The sequence below is a fragment of the Podarcis gaigeae genome (genome assembly GCF_964106915.1).
Source record: "Podarcis gaigeae genome assembly, chromosome: 14".
Lineage (NCBI taxonomy): Eukaryota > Metazoa > Chordata > Lepidosauria > Squamata > Lacertidae > Podarcis > Podarcis gaigeae.
Window position 1 is genome coordinate 22,468,403 of NC_139690.1, and position 11,979 is coordinate 22,480,381.

Here is an 11,979-nt window from a genome sequence, read left to right on the forward strand (position 1 = left end):
ACGGGCTCTATTTCTCAATTTGTATGGTTCTTGATCTTTGAACCAGACTTGGCTGTGACACAGGGCAGGCCCTACCATTAGACAGAGTAAGACAGCTGCCTCAAGTGTTTGACTCTAGGGGAGGCACCAGAGTTCCCCCACATCCCCCAAGCTAGCCTAAGCTAGTGGAGAATGTTGCCCATCCCCATTGTTGAAGTAAGATTCAATTGCCAGTCCAGTCAGATTTCTGAACATGAAATGAGGACACCTTCTTAGCCTTCCCTTCAGCCCTCCTCCCTCCACATACCTTTCCCCTTTCATGTCGTGTCTGTTAGTAGGCAACCCTGAGGGTTCTAAATGGTGTTTTATCATTTTATGTTTGTGAGCTGCCTAGAGAGCATCTAAAATTATTGGACAACAATACATTCAGTTGATAATGATGATAATAATACTAAAAACAATCGTTCTTAAAATGCATCTGTAGTCCATTCTGGGAACCTTTTTGGCAGAAGAGGATGGTAAAAACACTTTAAATAAATGAGAAATAAGTTTTTTTATAATAATATTTTATTAAGTTTTAACAATAAAAAAATTCCAGAACAACAAACAGAAAAAAGAAAAAAACACAAGAAAGTATAAAAACACAAAAATACAGAGTTACAAAATACAAAAATACAAACATTTAACATAAAAAGGAAAAAGGAAAAAAAGCACACAAAAATAAAACAAAAATCCCTCTTTTTTAGTTTCTCATCTTAGATTAACTTATTTTCCTGACTTCCTCACGCCTCCCTTTTTTGTATCCCTTTTAAAAATTGGTTCAGCAAATCCTATTAGTTTATCCTTAATTGTTTTTCCTCACATATTATAATTTCAGATTTTCATCTATTATCAATCCAATCTTACATTTTACCTTGTTGCTAGAACCCCTTCATTTCATTTCAATGTCATCAACATTCAGAAATTTTACAATGTTTCTGTAAGTAAATTTTAAATTTCCTCCAATCTTCTTCCACCAACTCTTCTCCCTGGTCTCGGATTCTGCCAGTCATTTCCGCCATTTCCATGTAGTCTATTACTTGCATCTGCCATTCTTCCAGAGTGGGTAGGTCTTGTGTCTTCCAATGCTTTGCGATGAGTATTCTTGCTGCTGCTGTAGCATACATAAAGAAAGTTCTATCCTTCTTTGGCACCAATTGGCCAACTATGCCCAGGAGAAAGGCCTCTGGTTTCTTCAAGAAAGTGTATTTAAATACCTTTTTTCATTTCATTATAGATCATTTCCCAGAAAGCCTTAATCTTTGGGCACGTCCACCAAAGGTGAAAGAATGTACCTTCATTTTCCTTACATTTCCAACATTTATTATCGGGCAGATGATATATTTTTGCAAGCTTGACTGGAGTCATGTACCACCTATACATCATTTTCATAATATTCTCTCTTAGGGAATTACATGCCATAAATTTAATCTTTTATTTCTTCTAGAGGTCTTTGCAGACCAGAGGGAAATGAACTCCTGTTCAGCTGAATGCTCAAATAGGCAGGTGCGGGATATGGTACTGCACATTCTCTTCTGCTTCCCACATGCCTCTGGTCTCTCTCTAAAACCTTCAGAACAAGACCCTTGCGGATGCTGTATCATCTCTCACTGATTGCAATGTGGAGAAAATGGCTTTCGACAAAGACCATCCATGAGCCGTTTATTCTATTACATGTGAGATTGCGGACTCTGTATCTGCTTTGGGGGCTGGGCTGGGCTGGGCTGGGAAGACCTTTAGCAGTGATGTAGTGCACATATCTTGCTTCTCCATAGATACCAGTCTCACAAAACAATTGTTCCCAGTTAAACAATGAAATCTGGCACTGCGCTGCAACCAGGGCAGAAATCTGTCAGGTAAATAGAAATAACCACCTTATAAACCTCCCCAAACAGCTCTGCTTTTATACTTTAATTGAGGAACAGAACATTTTAGGTTTCTTTTATAGGGTGGTGCTTGCTGAATGGCAGATGTCGACAGTGAAGTGTAACAGTATGCCCCCTTTCATAAAAAAGAGTCACTTCATCGCTTTGGAAAGACTTACACTTACAGACCTGGATGAATAGCAGCAGGGGGTGGACGCAGAGCTCGTTCTTGCACTTCTGTGGAAAATGGGGAAGCAAGTGGGAATCATCTGCCAGAAGAGAGATGAAGGGATTAAAGCATGTAGAATTGTAGAGTTGGAAGGGCCCCAAAGGGTCATCTAATCTAACCCGCTGCAATGCAGGAATCACAGCTAAAGAATCCCTGACAGATGGCCATCCCACCTCTGCTTAGAAGCCTCCAATGAAGGAGAGTCCACCACCTTCTCAGGTGATCTGTTCCATTGCTGAACAGCTTTTACCTTCATAAAGTTCTTCCTAATATTGCGTTGGAATCGCCGTTCTTGTCATTTGAGTTCTCCCTTCTCGTGTAGCAGAAAACAAGCTTGCTGTCTCTTCCATGTGACAGCGGTTCAGTTATTTGAAGATGGCTATCATATCACCTCTCAGTTTTCTCTTGTCCAGGTTAAATATAGCCAACTTCTTCAAATGTTCCTCATAAGGCTTGGTTTCCAGATCCTTGATCATCTTGGTTGCCCTCCTCTGCGCATGTTCCAGCTCAATAGCCTTCTTAAACTGTGGTACCCAGCACAGGGTTGGGAGGGTCTGACCAAGACAGAATAGACTAGAACTAATAATTACCTCGATCTGGACACTATAGTTCTGTAGATGCAGCCTAGAATGGCATTAGCTATTTTTCCTGCTGCATCACACTGTTGACTCATGCTAAGCTTGTGGTCTACTAAGATCCTAATGTGGTCAAGCCAGGTGCCCCCCATCCTATATTTGTGCATCTGGTTATCCCTCAATTTGTAGGGATACACTTCCCTACACTTCTACCTAATTGTAGAACCTTACATTTATCCCTGTGGAAATTCATTCAATTACCTTTGGCCAAGTTATCTACTCTATTAAGGTGATCCTGATTCTATCTTCTGTGATATTTGCTAATGCTTCCAAGTTTGATGTAATCTGTAAATTTGATGAGCATCCCCTCTATTCCTTTGCATTGAAATGAAATGGGGTGGAACGGTATAATGACCACATAGTTAATCATGCAACTTACAAAAAATTGCCACAGCAGACAGAAAGACAAATGATATAGCTTTTGGTGGAGGGTGAACTGCAGTGGAATGGAAACAGTTCTGCCACAGGATGGAATGGAAAATGATGCCTCTGTTCATCCCTAATGTTCGGATCTGCACTCCTATGTTGTTGTTCAAGGTACTAATAAAAGTGATTGTACAACATCTGAATATTCCTAATTATGGATTCCCTTCCCACATTCTGCTTCCCAGCTGATATCAGTATTCAATAGAGATTCTCACTGATTTTTTCTCTGCCAGAGGCAATGGAATACATTATCTGGGAGCGAAGCGTGGAGTACTCATGGCTGCAGAAGCTCTATGGCAATTTGGATTCCACGCTAGTGATAGGGTGTGAGCTTTCTTCAAAAGTCATTTTCACTGATGCTGACACATGAAATGTCCCTTGGCAACCTGTCTATCAAACAGCAACGCGTTGTGCAGAGAAATTAGATTACTCATACTACAACTAAGAGGCGGGGGCATGGGAAGGAGCGGAGAATTAACAGCAACAAAAATGGGGTGTGGACACATTTGCAAGCATTTGGGAAGGAAGTTGCACTCGAAGTCATGGGCAGCTACCCAGCAGCAGAACCATTAAGCACAAATGGCAAGAGTCACGCAGATCGCAAAGGAGCTGACTGCTTCAAATGCCATGCTGCAGACTGGATCAACTTTTTTAAAAAATAAAAGAGACCACATACAGATGCCCATTTCATTGTGCATTCATTATGGTTTTTTGCTCATGATGGTATTGGGGGTTGGCATCCTGCTTCATCTCTAAGTGGCCTATTTCACATAGCTTCCTGGTGAGATTCTGTATCTTTTCCTGCCTCATGTGTTCTGTTGCTTTGCTTCTTTGTTGTCCTGCTTTTGTTCTGTAGTGCAAGAGTGACTCTCCAGATGAACATAATGTGGTAACTGATGTTAGATCAGAGAACCATCACAGAACAACTAATAAGGCAGAATGGTGTGTAGATGGTCCGGTATAAATTCTTTAGGTAAAGGGACCCCTGACCATTAGGTCCAGTTGTGGCCTACTCTGGGGTTGCGGCGCTCATCTGGCTTTATTGGCTGAGGGAGCCAGCATACAGCTTCCGGGTCATGTGGCCAGCATGACTAAGCCGCTTCTGGCGAACCAGAGCATTGCACGGAAACGCTGTTTACCTTCCCACCGGAGTGGTACCTATTTATCTACTTGCACTTTGACATGCTTTTGAACTGCTAGGTTGGCAGGAACAGGGACTGAGCAACGGGAGCTCACCCCATTGCGGGGATTCGAACTGCCGACCTTCTGATCCTAGGCTCTGTGGTTTAACCCACAGTGCCACCCGCATCCCGAATAAATCCTATACTAATGCACTATTATTGCCTCAGTTTGATGTGGCAGGATAAACTCGCGAACAAATGCAGGCAGAAGTCTAGAGGGACCCCAGGATTCTATTAACCCTACTATGCCTGTTCATTCTGATAGAGCCTGCACGCTTCATTCATACAACCATGCCATGCAGAGAGTCCCTGGTTGAAACCATGGTATCTCCAGGTAGGACTGGAGAGCCAGTTCCAGTTGTTTGCAGGCCTGTCAGTACAGGTTTCCTGCTATGTAGTAGTGGAATGGCCATGAGGGGCCTCTTGCCAATCAGAAAGCTCAGCCAGGGGGTTGAGTTGTCACAAGGAGGTCTGAGCATGCTCAGTGGCCTCCAGGTCCCATGGAAAGTTGAGTGTCAACTGGAAATGGGGGAAAATAGAGAATGAGGCTACTTGATCCTCTTGTATCTTATAATAGCTGAGAGGAGGACATAGCCAGCTGGCTGGAACCTGGAACAGGAGAACTCCTTTAGGGGTTTGAGGTACACACTGCAACATTTTGCTACAGGTCCCACTTGTCACATGTATTCTCCAAATGTAATATCGCCCTGCAAGTTTGAAATAGACTACAAAACCCATGTAGCAGTGTGAATGTGGACAGGTCAAATAATTATGCGGCTCAGAGTTCAATTTAAGTATTTATATAATTTGGAGACTTGTGTTTATGGTGGAATTTCCATATATTTTAGCAATTTGATAAAAGACACACATGCAACAATTACCCATGTGGCATGCAGAATATTTGCACAACTTAAGTAACACATAACTCATGGTACAGTATGGCTTCAAGCAGCAACTTCTTGTGTCTGCATGCAATCAACATGTAAGACAAACAGCTTCCAGAGGATTATTTCAGCACAGGCTTAAAGTCTTCTCTATATTACTCTAGTTTTCACGCATGTGCTGCTGACATAAGCCTACTCTCTGCAAATTTGTTTCTGACTATTTTTGTCTTTTTTTTTAATGGTAGTGAAGCAAATGGTTTTTTTTTTAAAAAAATCATGCTCAATCAAAGTAATGCAACTCAGCACAAAAGATCCACAATTCTTTGCTTTTCTATGGTTTTATAAGCCTATGAGAGATTTAAAGCGGTTTCCGAGAAACTCAATGAGCCCAACTTTTGTGTGATGATGTGTGGCTCCCTTTCATGGAGAATCAGTTCCTTTGCCTTAACAGTGCAGAGTGGTAAAGCATAGCTTTACGAAAGGTAAGGAAAGCTAATTCACATCTTAGCAAAATCTCGTAAATCAAAATGTAATCCAGTGCTGTGAAAGTTTCCAGTGGGTGGAGGGGGCCCAGGAATCCCTCTGTGAGAAAAATATCTCTCCACATTCTGAGGTTAGAGCATCAGTATCACCAATAAAGGGGTAGCTTAAGACAGACAAGACTTTGGGGTTTGTTTTTATACTCAAGTTATTGTTTGAGTCTTGACTTGAGAGTCTCCTTGATGTGTTTTGGGGTGCCAATTAAGACAGTGAACTTTTCAATACATTCACCAATAATATTAATATTTTATATGTCCTTTTTTGGGGTGGGTGGGTGGTGTGTGTGTAAAAAATGAGGTGCTTGTACTTGTATCCTGATCAAAGTGTCTTGAGTACCAGCAAAAAAAGAATGATGGTACTCCATACCAGTTAAGGCTATTGCAAAAAAGGATTACTTTTCCGTAAAATGCAAATTTTTGTGTGCACATCTTGAAAAACAAAAAATGCATTGCAAAATCCATAGAAGTGCATCACCCAGCTGGGAGTTCTATCCCAACCTGCCAGTTCAGGAGCACTGGACTGGGTTATTATTCTGCACAAATGTATTTCACATCTCTAATTAAGATGTGTAATTTCTAATTATGCTATGTGCGGCAAAGCTGGATGTATGTACTGCTGCCATGCCACGTCAGAATGTTGCCTGTAGTCTTTTCCCTCAATGCATGTCGTGGAAGGAAAAGGAGACACACACAGGCCCTGTCCTCTGCATGTGTTTACTCTTCATGCGTACAATAAAATGCTTGCATGGGGAACTATGCATAGAGTGTATGCCATGTGATCTGTAAGGTAAAGGTAAAGGGACCCCTGACCATTAGGTCCAGTCGTGATCGACTCTGGAGTTGCGGCGCTTATCCTGCTTTATTGGCCAAGGGAGCCGTTGTACAGCTTCCAGGTCATGTGGCCAGCATGACTAAGCCGCTTCTGGCGAACCAGAGCAGCGCACAGAAACGCCGTTTACCTTCCCGCCAGAGCAGTACATATTTATCTACTTGTACTTTGACGTGCTTTTGAACTGCTAGCTTGGCAGGAGCTCACCCCGTTGTGGGGATTCGAACCGCTGACCTTCTGATCGGCAAGTCCTAGGCTCTCTGATTTAACCCACAGGGCCACCCCACCCGCGTCCCTATGTAATCTGTATTTGGCCCAAAAATGCAGATATTGCAAATCGTATCTACACACACACTGGTTCCCTGTGCAAACTTGCTACAGTAAGCCTCATTGTACTCCATGGGGCTTATTTCTGAGCAGACATCCACAAAAAGTCACCTCTTCAACTAGTCAGCATCTCCCAGTGAAATCACTTGGCAACCTTTAAACTAGACTGCTGGGGACAGCAAGAGGACCAGCCACTGGGAAGCATTATCAGGGAAGGGCTGTAGTTCAGTAGTAGACCATCTACAACATCCCAGGTTCCTTCTCCAGATAGGGCTGGGGAAAATTCCCTGGCTGAAAGCCTGGACAGCTGTTAACAGTCATTGTAGACAATATTGAGCTATATGGATCAATGGCATGGCACATTCCTACTGGTCTTGATATTGTTATATTGAATGTGCAGTTGCTATGTTTTAAAGTATGTCTTTGTTGTTTTGCATTGTAGCCTGCGTTGAGTTTCTTATAACAGAAAAGAGAGGTATAAGTTTTACATCTCTTCTTGCCATTGCATGCCAGCAACCATTATTACTGAATGCCAGCTTCCAAATGCTGTCAAATCTGAGACAGCATCACATGTTGGCTGTCAAATATCATTATCAAATATTGAAATTGAATTGCAGGAGCTTTTAGATGCAGATAGCAAATATTGAAAGGCTACCTGGGATGCAAGTGGCACTGTGGGTTAAACCATAGAGCCTAGGGCTTGCTGATCAGAAGGTCGGCAGTTTGAATCCCCGTGACGGGGTGAGCTACCGTTGCTTGGTCCCTGCTCTTGCCAACCTAGCAGTTCGAAAGCACGTCAAAGTGCAAATAGATAAATAGGTACCGCTCCGGCGGGAAGGTAAACGGCATTTCCGTGAGCTGCTCTGGTTCACCAGAAGTGGCTTAGTCATGCTGGCCACATGACCCAGAAGCTGTACGCCGGCTCCCTCGGCCAATAAAGCGAGATGAGCGCCGCAACCCCAGAGTCATCCGTGACTGGACCTAATGGTGAGGGGTCCCTTTACCTTTACCTGGCTTAATGGGAGCAAATTTGCTTCAGCCCTACTTGGAAACGGGCTTCCTTTATTGCCTGTTGAACTTACTGCCATGACGCTATGCCTAAGACAGCAGAACCAACCCTTCCAATCATTTAAACTTAGGGATGGGTGAAACCGTCAATTTCGGTTTCTTTCCCTATCTCATTGTAAAAAGAAACAAACCCTTACAACATCTGCTAACATTTTAGTGCACATTCCTTCTTTTTAATTGAGTTTTATAAATAGGAATAATAGTGTGCAAATTTTTGCAAGCGATTTCCCCTAATACAATGTGTTTTTCTACACTATTTTCTACACTATTTTCTACACACCTTTCCCTAATAGACACATTATTGTATTCATTTATTTGCTTGAATTGTATCTCAGAGTCAGGAGAAGTGTGAATTTTGATGGACAGATGTGTTTCAGTTCCCATGTATTGCTTTTGGGATTAGGTAAGGTCACAGTAAAAAGGTGAGCCAAACCAAAATTCTTCCCCATTCTACGTTAAACTATTGTGTAGTTTACACAATATGCTTCCATAAACTAACGCTTCCATAAATGTTAGTAAGCAGCAGTAAGATTTGCCATGCCTTGGCATTGACCTAGGAACTGTAGATTTTTGATAAGGAGATAATTTTGAGAAAGCACTGCATCTATGAGTGCTGGGTGGTGGTGCTTTTCAAGACATCGTCTTGCTGAGTTGGCAAGAATGAATCCAATAACCTGGCCAAAGTGCCGAAAATATTTTAAAAGCTCTTTAAGTATTACATTTCCTAAAGCCACCTGTCCCCTCAAACACATTTAATCAGTCACAGATGGGAGAGACCAACCTGCTAACCTTTTGGCTTTGAGAGAAAATATTTCACTTTGTAAACCCATTCCTAGGTATTTCCTTAATTCTTCCTAAACGAAGCTTTCATCCCCTATTTTCCACTTAAACTTAATGAGTTAACTGGACTCTGAAATTCTGCCATGTTGACCTTGGAGGTCTGTTTAGCCTGCTTTCCACCTGCTCCTTTAGAAGTTAGGCCATTAAAAAAAAACACAGAAAGAAAGGAGAAGAAATTCAAAAGAATGAAGCGATCTCCCCCAACCCTGTGTGATTTCCCCCCCTCCTGAGGTGTGTAGAAGCTAAATTACAACAAGCTTTGAGGCACATGTTTGAAAGCAAGAGGAATGCGAGTTTTAAAAGTATTTGCTGCAGAGTTCCAGATAGCTCAGAGCTGCAGGCTGATTTTTGCTCTATCCAGTTTGTACAGTGGTACCTCTGGTTACAGACGCTTCAGGTTACAGAGTCTGCTAACCCAGAAATAGTACCTCGGGTTAAGAACTTTGCTTCAGGATGAGAACAGAAATTGCGCAGCGGCCGTGGGAGGCCCCATTAGCTAAAGTGGTACCTCACATTAAGAACAGTTTCAGGTTAAGAACGGACCTCCAGAATGAATTAGGTTCTTAACCTGAGGTACCATTGTAGTGCCATGACTGGCTTTTCAAAAATCTGTCACCGAAAGTCCATTTTGGCTGAAGGAGAGCAATTGGCAGCTGGTGGGATGCATCTTAAGGTCATTTTTTGTGGCCTTGAAAGCCCTACCAAAATTTAATCAAGTCGTGTTTTTCCAGTTTTACTTGTAAGAAAATGGTGGATTTTATTTTATTTTATTTTATTTATTTTATTTCACTGCACTGCAATATTTCCTTTTTCTCCACAACAACCCTGTGAGGTAGGTCAGGCTGAGAGGCAGTGACTGGACCAAGGTCACCTAGTGAGCTTCATAGCTCAGTGGGCATTTTAGCTCTGGTCTTCCAGGTCCTGATCTGACCCTCTAATCACCAAACCAAACTGGCTTAGGTAGAGGTTCTACCAGGTTGTAAGAAATACACACACACACACACACACACACACACACACACACACACAGTACTGCATAATGTTTGGGATTATTGTATACTTTGCAGGAATGCCGTGCTGCTCTCACAGATAATATATATCAGATGTATGCTGCCAGTTGCAGGAGTTATAATCTCACCCAGCACCCAAACCATAAGATTACCAGCAGCAGTAATGAGAAGCATCCTCTGGGGACATACTCCCATGCAGGAATTACATCAAGAGGTAGTACAAGATCAAGTTTTAAACAGATATCCAGGGTAATGGAGATTTTGTAAGGGCCGCAGTAATGGCAATTCCAGACACACAGCCTAATCGGAATCAGTGAGGTCAGTCAACACCCCCAAGTTGGCTGAAATCCAACAGAACTGCTGCTCAGACTCCGTTCATTAAATATTAGCCTCCTCTCTCTATATTGGAGTGAGGGGGAATGCAGAACATTTAGAGGCGGGTCATGAAATAGTTGTTTTCTAACACATCCTGACCCTCAGAGAAAAATGCCCCCCATGAAAGAGCGGAAAGGGATGGAGTCAATTAGTTTGGGATTGACATCGTTATTCTCTTCTACCTGGTGGAGAATGATGGTCAATATGTGGCATAAAAGGGAGGGGGGCGAGAAAGAAAAGGAAAAGCTGTGTTTTATTAGCTTTCCATCTTCTTTAAGAGATCGCCAAACAGATCTGGTTTCACTTGGCCTTCAGCTCTTGTGTCAACCTTTCGGGTTCTGTTTTTGCTGGGGGATAGGTTTCATTGCGTTAATATAGCACCACAAATGGTTCCAATTGAGAGAGGGCCGCAATGAGCTTGTCAAAAGCGATCAGGCCAGAGCTTTCAACGTTTTGGCCCTGGAAATCTCTCAGGTTGCACTCCCCAGCCCCAGCCCCAATACTGCCATGCCCCTGATGATTCACTTGAGTTTGCTCACCTGCTCTGAGATGAGAGGCTCCTCCACCTCCACACCTCATCCATTTGGACTGGTCTGGGGCATGACCTGGAGAGAGTGTTCTTCCAACCCATGTTTCCTGCTATGGTCAGGTGCTGGAGTGAGGAGCTTGGTCTTCTGGAGGCCTAGCAAGAAGAGAGAGGGTGTGGCTCTGCTGACCAAGGAAGCAGACATGTCATTGTTGGAACAGTAGGGGCATCGTGCCACCTGTCAATGAGGCCCCATTTGCACTATTTATTTAAAGCAGTATCATACTACTTTAAATAGTCATGGCTTCCCCCTAAGAATGCCATTAACTGTAGTTGGATAAGGGTGCTGAGAGTTGTTTGGAGATCTCCTATTCTTCTCACAGAGCTATAATTCCCAGAGTTTCTTGGAAAGAGGGATTGACTATTAACTGCTCTGGGAACTAGAGTTCTAACGGGCTGGACAGGGCTAAGTAAGTTTTGAGGTACCACAGAATGTTCTGGAAATCCATTCTCTCTACTTTCTGTTCCAGGAAGAGCTGAGCAGAATTTAATTTGCTTCTTTCTTTCTTTCTTTCTTTCTTTCTTTCTTTCTTTCTTTCTTTCTTTCTTTTTCTTTTTTTAAAAAAACACACAGCTCACTTCAATTCACCTGAAACTGGTGAGGAAAATGTCATTTGTAATAGAAAAGCAAAGTGGGCAAAGAAGATCTTTGTAGCTAGTATTTGACACTCGCCGCAGTAGGAGACTTTGACTTTGCAGACTGTTTTAAGTCCAGGAGAGGTAGTTAAAATGCAGACTGCTTATCCTTGTTCTCAGACTTTGAGAGGCGTGGCTTTCTCCTGTGGACAAGTTATCGCCCCTCTCTTTGATCCACTGCTCGATGTTCAAAATGGCTTTTATGCTGCCTCCGCATGTAATGGATAATTTAGCCTATGCCATTAAGGAAAAGAGGGAATGTATTGTGCTTTTTTTGGTTATATGCTTCAATCGCTTGTGAAAGTACATCTTGTCATTCATCATCAAATGCACACTAAAAATAATAATAATAAGAAATTGAATTGTGATTGATTTCTTTAGTGTATAATTCTTTAAACAATGTTTACCAGCACCTAATTTAAACACAGCAAGGGTTCAAACCCATTTAATAGTTAGACAGCACAGGTTTTCAGGCTAGGTTCAGCCTTAGTGATAACATAGTTATTGGTGGAGCAGGCTGAAGGTACACTT

The 11,979-nt window shown here is 42.4% G+C and overlaps 1 long non-coding RNA gene across 1 annotated transcript; it reads right to left on the reverse strand.

The window, feature by feature from the left end:
• Positions 1-1,738: 1,738 nt before the first annotated feature.
• LOC310831965 lies at positions 1,739-11,389 on the reverse strand. The gene is made up of 4 exons (XR_014558069.1): positions 11,239-11,389; positions 10,766-10,908; positions 2,073-2,152; positions 1,739-1,867 (listed from the first exon to the last, which is right to left on the reverse strand). It is a non-coding gene; the product is annotated as an uncharacterized lncRNA (long non-coding RNA).
• Between the last annotated feature and the right edge of the window lie 590 nt (positions 11,390-11,979).